This window comes from Emydura macquarii, unplaced genomic scaffold, assembly GCF_026122565.2.
Source record: "Emydura macquarii macquarii isolate MOO-44397 ecotype Brisbane River unplaced genomic scaffold, CSIRO-AGI_Emac_v2 contig_2590, whole genome shotgun sequence".
In the NCBI taxonomy this organism is placed as follows: domain Eukaryota; kingdom Metazoa; phylum Chordata; order Testudines; family Chelidae; genus Emydura; species Emydura macquarii.
Window position 1 is genome coordinate 27243 of NW_027132727.1, and position 10892 is coordinate 38134.

Sequence of the window (10892 nt, forward strand, 5' to 3'; positions counted from 1 at the left end):
ACTACAACTTGAGACCATTGCTCCTCGTTCTGTCATCTGCCACCACTGAGAACAGCCTAGCTCCATTCTCTTTGGACCCTCCCTTCAGGTAGTTGAAGGCTGCTATCAAATCCTCCCTCACTCTTCTCTTCTGCAGACTAAACAAGCCCAGTTCCCTCAGTCTCTCCTCATAAATCATGTTCTCCAGCCCTCTAATCATTTTTGTTGCCCTCCACTGGACTCTCTTCAATTTGTCCACATCCTTCCTGTAGTGGGAGGCCCAAAACATGGTACAGTACTCCAAATGTGGCCTCACCAGTGCTGAATAGAGGGGAATAATCACTTCTCTCAATCTGCTGGCAATGCTCCTACTAATGCAGCCTAATGTGCCGTTAGCTTTGACTCATATCCAGCTTCTCGTCCACTGTAACCCCCAGGTCCTTTTCTGCAGAACTGCTGCTTAGCCAGTCGGTCCCCAGTCTGTAGCAGTGCATGGGATTCTTCTGTCCTAAGTGCAGGACTCTGCACTTGTCCTTGTTGAACCTCATCAGATTTCTTTTGGCCCAATCTTCCAATTTGTCCAGGTCACTCTGTATAGAAGATATGAACATCAGCTAGGGAGAAGCATGGAGCCTCACGGTACCTGGGCTTTGCCTCCTGGCAGGGCTCTATGATTTGGTTCCAGCAGCTTCTGCACAGAGTCAGTTCAGTTTCCTCATTTTAGCCACTTAAGGTCATTTCTGATGCGCTTCCTCATTCTAGTGAATTTTCCTCTTTCTAGTTCTAGGAAATCATTCTTGTAGGAGAATAAAGAGCTAAAAACTGGACAAGTGGTCAGGCCTAAATTACAGGGAACGGGGTCATGGCAAGGGCAAACCTTGTTTCTGTGAATTTTACTTAGTCTGTTTTCTCTCTTCTTCTCCTCCCTTCCTGGCCATCAGTGCTGGGAATGAGGCACTATCACCACTTCTGAGTAAGGCCTTGGTGGGAAAAAGCATTATCTTCCTTCCTCCTCTGGCATGCCTTTACTTCAAAGAATGTTAGTGTACATTTTATAGGTTGTAAGGTGACGTGCCTGCCCTCTGTATGGCAATCCTGTAAACAATAAACAGGGGCGGGTATCATTATATTCATCATGTAGTTGTTAATATTCATTTTACAGGTGTCAATGTAACCAAATCAGGGTCTATGGGGAGTTGCTGGAAATGTTTACATTTACATACTGGTATGGATAAAAGGACTGTAAAGTAACCTCGTTGCTCACTCGTGGCGTGGAGGTGGAACGAGCAGGCAATAAAGGGTTCCGTCTCCCCAATCTGCCCCCGGGACAACCTGTTTGATTATTTCTAACAGTTCTGGGCACATTCCATTTCTGAGCGTGGGGAAGCTTATTACATAGGGCCAGATCCTTAGCTGGTGTAAATGGGTGCGTTGACCCCAATGGAGTGGTGCTGATTTTCACCAGCTGGGGAATCTGATCCCATTGACTCCAATGGAACGATGCTGTTTTACACCAGTTGGAGATCTGGCTCCCTTGTGGTCACTGATAGGCCTTTTCTACATGGCAGTGTTATACTGGTATGAACTAAGCTGTGAATTTAAATTGAACTTCTTATCCTAGTTTAACCCCTCGTGTGGTATAAGTGTCACATTTATTCAGTTTAGCTTCTGTCACTTGGGAAGGCGTTTAGGCTAAATGGAATAAGCTTGTCCACATTCTGGGTCAGACGGGGATAATGAGACCTGTATAGGCGTAGCTGGTAACACTTTTCCATATAGACAAGCCCTTAGTCAATGGCTCATCTACAGTTGCTTCTTCAACCAACTCCCAGCGGGGATCATGCTCCCCACAGCTGTCTTTGCTGCAGTGGAATGCTCCACTGTGGCCTGCAGGGGGTGCTCTGCATATCTGAGGTCAATGCTAGGGGTGGGGAGGAGACTGGCTGGGCCAGGGGCAGGGCAGGGATACATACACATCTATATATCTTGAGGATGAAGGGCCAGAAACTTGGTATAAATTAGTATAACTCCGTATACTTCCATGGAGCTCCACAAATGTAGAGCAGCTGAGGCTCAAGCCTGTGATTGTTACTGGCGATCAGAACATAAGAGGTAGGGAATAATTGTATTTCTACATTCATAACTTGCACCTTCATGACATCTGCTCGGCACAACTGTGCTAGCTCCCACTCAGGCAGGGACTGGGGAGTTTACACTTGTCTCCAAGCAGCCGCTCAAATGAGGAAGTTCTGGATCCAATGTAACGTTAAGAGAACGAAGCCTTTGTTGGCAGGACAATCTAATGGCCCCCAGATTACTGCTCAGCCTGCATACAAGGCCATCAGCACTCCACTGGCTACTGGCAAACTGAAAGTCCAGGAAATGTATGTAGCCACTGGGAACGTGTTGTTAATTTGCTTTATTTCCTCCTCTGGCACCTCTTGAACAGCACCCTACTGCTCACCGCAATGCAGACAGAACAGCCACCAGGAAACACCTGAGAAAGGGGAATTCACTGAGCAGAAATTAACTCTATGTGGCCAAAGAGTATGCAGTGTTGTCTGAATAGAAGATGGACGCATGATGCACCAGGTCCTGAGTATGGAAACTTTGGAAGAGACTTTTCGAGACCCAGCGGATTAAAGGAAACGGGGAGGTGTACAAGACGTGTGTGGATGGCAGCTTGGCCGAGGAAGGTCACTTGTCTGGTTTCATACCAGGCAGTCCTCTTTTGGGCTGGTTTGTCTCCCATCTGGTTCTGGGAAAAAACTGGAGGTGGTTTTGTCCAGGATCAGATAAGGGACACCATTTTGAACAGCACACTGCTCTGTCCCACAACGTTCATGTGCTACATCCAAGTCAGGCCTGTGGGAGCAGGGCAGCATGCTCTTGGAAATGGCATCCCCCATGCGGCATGACCTCACACGCACTGTGCATATGAGGTCATGCTGGCCAAGGGCGGGACTGTGGACCCTAAAATGATGTTCCCCGTGCAGCGTGACCTCGCACACACCCCACGGATGAGGTCATGCAGGCAGGAGGCAGGTGTATGCCATTCCCAGGTGTGCCGGAGTGTCTGGAATTCCAGAAACGTCTGAGTGGCCACCGTAGCTCGATCCAAATTAAAAGTAAATCAATTTTGCTTGCAAGGAGTTCTCCAACTATCCAAGGAAGACAGACGATCCCTGCTGGAGATTCAATACTCGGAAGAGTCGAAGGAACATTCTGCAAGGGATAGAAGGACAACAGGACAGTGCACTGCCTTCCCAGAGCCAAGACACAGGATGTCACTCTAAGATTAGACAGGCTTCAGAAGTTGACGGGCAAGGATCCATTGCTGATGGTTCATATCGGCATTGATGACACTGCATCGCGGGACGTCTCACAGATAGTAGATGACTGCTGGGCACTTGGAAGTGTGCTGAAGAAGAATGTCCAAGCCATCTGCTATGTGTTACAAGCAAAGGAAGACAGAATGCAGAAGATTATGGAAGTGAGCCACTGGCTGGGTAAGTGATGGAGGGAGGAGGGTTTCAGTTTTGTGGAACATTGGTCCACCTTCTGTGGGGAGAGGGGGCTGTACAATAGAAGGGGGACCAGGCTCCTCGGGGACAGACTGGCTAGAGTAGCCAGGAGGTGGTTTGTGACAGGATGTATTTGGCCTTTGTGGCTCCCTGCTGAGGATCTCGTGGTCTGACTGCACCCTAACCCCGAGAAGCAGCGGGCTGAGAGGAAAGGAGATGCAAAAGTGAGTCCTCTAAACTTGCCTAGACAGGAGTTTCTGGACCAGCCATTTTGGAAACCACAAAGATCTGGTCCTCCAAGGGCTAGAGGGGTGAGCAACAGACAGTCAGGGACTTGCTGGCCCAGATAAAAGGAGTTGCTTGGCCTCAGTGTCAGCGGTTCAGTTCCAGACTGGAAGCAGAGGAGTGCAGAAGGGGACTCCTCTCTGCCTAAAGGAGCCTGACAATCAGACAGTTTATGGCTGGCTGACCATACATAGCAGGGGTTGAAGAGAGAGGAGAAGCTGAGGTTGCTGGCCCTGAGACAGGGTTGGAGAGAAAATGCCTGTAGGAAGAAGCTCACTGGAGGGTACTAAACCAGCCTTGTTGGGGACTGGAGCAGCCTGGGAGCTGATTTAAACCTCAGCCAGCGTTAATGGTCCCTATAGTCTGTCACTGCCCTGCCTCCTATGCTGGAGCTGGAGGGAAAGCTGGATACTGGGGCCTTCCCTCCCTCGGGGACATGGAGTTGATGTCAGTACAAATGGAGCTGAGTGGATCAGAGGCTCAGACCTGCAGGGCATGTTGCAAATATCCCTGTTGCTATTGCCCAGTCACTTTCACTGCCTGTTCCAGCAACGGCAAACAGAAGAGCAAAGAAATTTGTTCAGCCACTGGCATTGTGTTGTTCAAAAGCAGACAGAGGAGGAAATAAGGCAGGTGAACAACAGCCCTCTGCTCACCGCAATCCAGACTAGTCAGAGCCAGCCACCGGCAAATACTTGAGAAAGGGGAGTTCACTGAGCAGAAATTGACTTTATATGGGCAAAACCCACAAGCATGTGCGGTGTTTTTTGTCAATGAAAGGTTCATCTATAATGGAAGAAGCATGTTTGTTACATTGTTTGGACCAGAGCTGTTCCTATGTTGGGGGAACCCAAGAAAAGACAACCTGGTCAGACCAACATGAGAGAGATCACAGAAGAAGGAGCTTGAGTGTATTTCTCTGCATTTCTTCACCTAAGCTTACAGCACCTGGATGGGAGGACTGGAGAGCCCGAGTCCAGAGAAGTCACCCCGTTTAAGACCCTGCCCTATGGGACCATCTGCCAGGAATCCCGGCCTGCAGCATAGTCAGTTTCCAGGCAACGAATGGAGCTGGCCTGTACAAAGCTACCTGACTGGTGGGAAGGGTCAGCAGACGGCTCGTGAAAAAAGCTCAAAGCTTTTACCCACAGCTCTGATAACTCTGGCCTTGGTTCGGCCTGCTCCTGCTTTGGATCCGGGCTTTCCACTTCCTTGCCTCATTCCAGATAGTCCGATTCCTGATCTCTGACTTCAGCTCTGACCCTTGGCTCTGCATCTGGCTCCGACCCCGATTATGACCCTGGGCTCCGACTCCTAGCTCCTGCCTCCGGCCTTCTGTTCCAGTTCTTGGCTCCCGCTCTGACCACTAGACACAACTGCCCATGTCCCGCTTTCCGACACTGTCACACCTGGATAGTCATTAGCCACCTCTTTCATCTTCTTTGTAGGAGGCATCCGCTGTGTTAACCCTATTACTATGGCACCACCTGGAAGAGGACTCATGTTCCGACCGCATCTCAGAGATGATAGCTGCAGACACGAGCTATAATCACAGCTGAGACTTGGACAACATCATCTCACTGGTAAGTAGCCAAACTGTTATCTGGATAAAGATCTGGTTTTCTTTTGGTTTTTTGTTAAGAAGAGTTACTTCTTAGAAAATGACTTGGGCATTATAGCAGCACTACCTTAGTTGACTACTTACAGCAAGATTCATTAAGAACACCAGGACACAGAAATCTCTGGCCATTATATGAGCAACCAACTACTCAGTATGGGCACGTCTTACGTTTTACTGAATACAGGATTAAAAAGGTTAATTGTGACCAGATACTTAACACCAGTCAATACTAATGAAGTGGAAGGAACACTAGCCAGAATAGGGAAATAACAGATCAGTTAGTAGCTAAAGAATATTTAGATAAGTTAGATATATGCAAGTCATCAGTGCCTGAGAAAATTCACTCTAGAGTACTTTAGAAATTAGCTGAAGCAATCTCTGCACCATTAGCAATTATCTCCCAGAATTCATGAGTGAAGTGCCTAACAAGGACAAACATAGTTCCTATCTTCACAAAAAGGTCAAAAGGAGGTCTTGGGGAATGATAGACTAGTCAGCCTGCCTTCAATACCCAGAAAGATACTGGAACAAATTATTAAACTACCAATTTATTAAAACCCAGAGGATAATAAGTAATAACCAACATGGATTTGTCAAGAACAAATCATGACAAACAGGTGTGTTCTTCTTCAAGTGATTGCTCATGTCCATTCCACTATAGGTGAGTGCACGCCACTGTGTACGGTTCCTGGAACTTTTTTCCCTTTAGCAGACCCTGTAGGGCTGGCGCTGGTGCCCCCTGGAGTCCCGCGCGCCTGCTGCGGTATATGAGCCACTGCTGGCCCTACGCCCTCTCAGTTCCTTCTTTCTGCCCATGATGGTTGCTGGAACTAGCTTTGCTCTCTGCAAGTACTATTCCCCTTGTTTGAACTCTTTGTTATTTGAAGTACTTTAGTTAGTTTTAAGTAGTTGTTAAGTAGTGTTAAGTGTAGTTAGATAAGAAGTCCCTGAGGGACTTAGAGCAGCCGGGCCATGCCCCGGTCACCTAGATTTAAGCCGTGTGCTTCCTGTGGGAAGGCTTTCCTGCTCAGCGACCCCCACGATCGGTGCCTTAAGTGCCCGGAGGAAGAGCACAGGAAAGAGAAATGTAAGATCTGCAGGGCTTTTAACCACAGGCTCAGAAGGACCAAGAGATCCAGTTAAAGCCCTGCTCATGGAGGTAGTGCTCCGCCTGGCATCCAAGCCATCCCACTCCGCTCGGCGTCCGCGCGTCACCTCAGTGCAGAGTGCACCCCTGGCACCGGGCTCGACTTGGCACCAAGCAACATCTCCGATGCCGAAGAAGAGACAGTGCCCGGAGCGTGGACACTCCCCTGCGCCGCCGATACAGGCAGGGTCGAGTGCGGAGATGCACCGACCACACCCCATTGAGTCTTCTCTGGTGCCTGAATCTCCAAACAGGGAGCCTCTCCCGATTCCTGGAAGTGGGAGAGCGCCCCTGCCGACACCGTCGACACTGGAGGCTTTTCAGGCAGCAAGAGCCTTGTTGGCCTTGCCTACGCCACCTCCACCCCTCCCTCCGCCGAGGGAGAAGGGGCTGGTGTGCCGGGGCAAGCCCGCGTTGTGTTCCACTGAAGGGCGGTGGAGATCCCCAGTACGGGGAGGAAGATCTCTCACCAGATGGCCACCGGGGGGTAGAGTGAGGATGCTCCCCCAGCAGTTGCTCCAGGTCGGCGTCATTGAGCCGGCCTGCTTCGACTCGGGATGCGGAATCTCCCTCTCGGCGCCGATGTGTCCCCAGCACCAGAGGCAGCACAGGACACGAGTGGCACTGGTCGAGGTCCGCCAGGCAGCGCTCAGACAGCTCCTGCTCGACATCCCCAGCACTGAGGAGTTCGCCCGCACCAAGGCGGCGAGAACCCGGTCACCACATGAAGACCCCTTGTTGCTCGGTCCCTGACGTGGAACCCGGTTGCCGGAGTCAGGCTTGGCACCGCAGAGTTCGGAGCACTGGTGGTCTCGATCACCAAGGGGCAATCAGCACCGCAAGTCCTCGGTACCGAGATGGCGCTCCGGTACCGAGAGCTCTTCAGAGCGCGCCTCCATCCACACCACCGTTTGCGGCGACAGAGGTGGTCCTCGTCGTCCTCCACGTCAGAGGTGTTGAGAGGACAGTCCCTGGCATGGCACCTGGGACCGAGGACGGCCATGGCACTGCCGGTCTAGTGGCTCCTGGTCCCACAGGGGGGACAGTCGTCAGGACAGCCAATGCCCCCCAAGGCATCACAGCAGGTGGCTCAGTCAGCCCCAGTTTGGCCCCAGAGACAGCGACCGCAACAATGGCCTGATTGGGTCCCATAGAGCATCCAAATGTGACTGGGGCCTCCATTCACCCTGTCAGCGGGGGTACAATCCATGCCCCCAGCACAGGAGAAGACCATAGACACAGCTCCTCGGACAAGGTGTGGGCCCCATGGAGGGACCCTCTATGGGTGCATCCCTTCAGCAGGTGGGGGAGCACCCGCAGGACGCGCCTCGGCAGTCCTCTTCCTCCCCCCTGGACGAGGCAGTCTCCCGGTACCACATGGCGCCACTGGAGGATTTCAGGGCGCACCAGGAGCTGCTCAAGAAGGTGGCCACTAACTTGGGGCTGGAGATCAAGGAGTTAGTGGAGGCTGATGATAGCCTCTTCAGTGTGCTGGCGGCGGCTGCCCCAGTGAGGGTGGCCTGACCAGTCCACGATAGGGTCCTCAAAATTGTTAAGGCCCTGTGGCAAACCCCTTCCTCGGTCGCCCCTACATCAAAGGTGGTTGAGAAGAAGTATTATGTCCCGGCCGAAGGGTTCGAGTATTTGTTCACTCACCCAGCCCTGGGAACCCTGGTGGTAGACGCAGCCAGCCAGCGGGACAGGCAAGGTCAGCCTGCTTCCACTCCCAAGAACAAAAACAACAAAAAGTTGGATTTGTTTGGGAGAAAAATGTATTCCACGGCAGCCCTTCAGTTCAGGATTGCCAACCATCAGGCCCTCCTGGGGAGATACAATTTTAATTTGTGGAACTCCCTCAGCAGGTTTGCTGAGGTCCTGCCCCAGGACCAGGCCGCAGACTTCACCACCACCCTGGATGAAGGAATCACGGTGGCTAGGGCAGCGATTCAAACAAACAGTGACGCTGCTGACTCGGTGGGTAGGGCCATAGCCTCCTCCATTGCCATGAGGAGGTGCTCATGGCTGCAATCCTCAGGCCTGTCCCAGGAGGTGCAGCAATCAATCCAAGACCTCCCCTTCGATGGGTTGGCCCTCTTCTCCGATCAGATCCCTCCTCTGTCCCTCTGCAGGGACCCCTCTCACAAGCGACTCCTCTTGCAGGAGGTGGACACCCTCCTCAACATAGGAGCAGTGGTTATGGTTCTTCAAGGCAGAAGGGGGAAGAGGTTCTATTCGAGGTACTTCCTCATCCCCAAGGCGAAGGGGGGGCTGAGACCCATTTTAGACCTGCGTCATCTAAACAAATATGTCATGATCTGAAGGACTCCAGGGCCACACTTCGCTCTCTGGGCCTGTACATGCCCCAGGCGGCAATCACGGCCCCAGGTGCAGCAGCAACCAAGGCCTCCGCCTAGAGCCTTTAAACCCTACAGAAATAGGGACAGAAATAGGGGTTTAGAAGATGGAATCAACCCCCTAGCTCATCCTCAGCCCCCCAGCAGGGACCCACCAGGGGGTCGGGCAGTCATAGGAGGCAGTTTTGATGGTGAGCCTGAGGGTGGTGCCCCTACTGCTCTCCTGGATCTGCCCTGCCCCTTCCTGAACAGGTTAAGGCCCTTCTATCCTGAATGGACAAAGATTACATCAGACCATTGGGGCCTCGGGATAGTCTCTGGGGGCTACGCCATATAGTTTACCTCTATCCCCCACAACAACCCCCTCCTCTGTCCCTCTTCAGGGACCGCTCTCACAAGCAACTCCTCTTGCAGGAGGTGGACACCCTCCTCAACATAGGAGCAGTGGTTATGGTTCTTCAAGGCAGAAGGGGGAAGAGGTTCTATTCGAGGTACTTCCTCATCCCCAAGGCGAAGGGGGGGCTGAGACCCATTTTAGACCTACGTCGTCTAAACAAATATGTCAAAAGACGCAGGTTTTGCATGATTTCCCTAGCCTCCATAATCCCTTCCCTGGATCCAGGAGATTGGTATGCCGCCCTCGACCTCAAGACCCATACTTTCAGGTGTCCATCCTCCCCAGCCACAGGCGCTTCCTCCGCTTCACGGTGCCTGGCTCCCACTACCAATTTACAGCCTTGCCCTTTGGCCTATCTTCAGTTCCAAGGGTGTTCACCAAATGAATGGCAGTAGTGGCGGCCCACCTGAGGCGAAAGGGTGTGCAAATCTTCCCTTATCTGGACAATTGGCTCATCAGGTCCAGGTTCTAAGCGCAGGAGAGCGTGAAACTCACTTGCTCCACGTGCAGCAGGCTGGGACTGCTCATAAACGAGCAGAAGTCCACACTAACCCCAGTGCAATGCATAGAATTCATTGGGGACACCCTGGACACTTCCCAGGCCAGAGCCTTCCTGCCTCAGCCACGTTTCGAGGCGATGGTCTCTGTCATCTCCCAGCTGCACTACTGTAGCACTGCCTACTGCTGTTGGGCCACATGCGGCCTGCACGAACATAGTGAGACTAGCTCGCCTGAGGCTGAGGCCACTTCAGGAATGGTTGGCCTCGTTATATTTTCCGAGCAGACACCCATTGAATCGGGTGCTCACAGTTCCCCCGCCCTTCCTAGCCTCCCTAGACTGGTGGAGGTCTCCCAGAGCAGTGTTGAAGGGTGTCCCATTCAGGGAACTGGTCCTGTCGGTCACCCTAATCTCCGACACCTCAGATGTGGGATGGGGAGCCCACATCAGTGCCAACCTGAGCACTCAGGGACTCTGGTCGGGGGAGGACAGGCGCCTGCACATCAATGTGAAGGAGCTGAGGGCTATTCACCTAGCGTGCAGGGTGTTCCTCCGATTCCTGACAGGCAGAGTGGTGCAGGTGCTGGCGGACAACACCACAGCTATGTTTTATATAAACAGGCAGGAAGGTGCTGCTGAACCTTTCGATCACTCTGCCCATGGAGCTCCCGAGGCGGCACGACCTTCTCTCTCGGGACCACGGTTGCCTGTTGCACCTGGACCTGGACTCCCTGCACCTCATGGCCTGGAGGCTCTGTGGCTGACGGAGGGAGAGAGAGAGAGCCTGGTTGGTGCAGGTCCAACAAGTCCTGCTGGGCAGCAGGAAACTTTCACAGGTTGTGTATTGGACTAAGTGGAGACCGTTTACCTCTTGGGCAAAGTCCTGGGGCATTCTGCCCAGCCTCTCGCCTCTGCAGACAATCCTGGAGTACCTGCTCTAGCTAAAGCTCCAGAGCCTGGCGTTGGCCTCATTGAAGGTTCACTTGGCGGCCATTTCGGCCTTCCGTCAGCCGCTAGAGGGGAGATCCCTGTTCTCCCATCCCATGTCGGTCAGGTTCTTCAAGGTGGTGGAGAGGTTGTATCCGC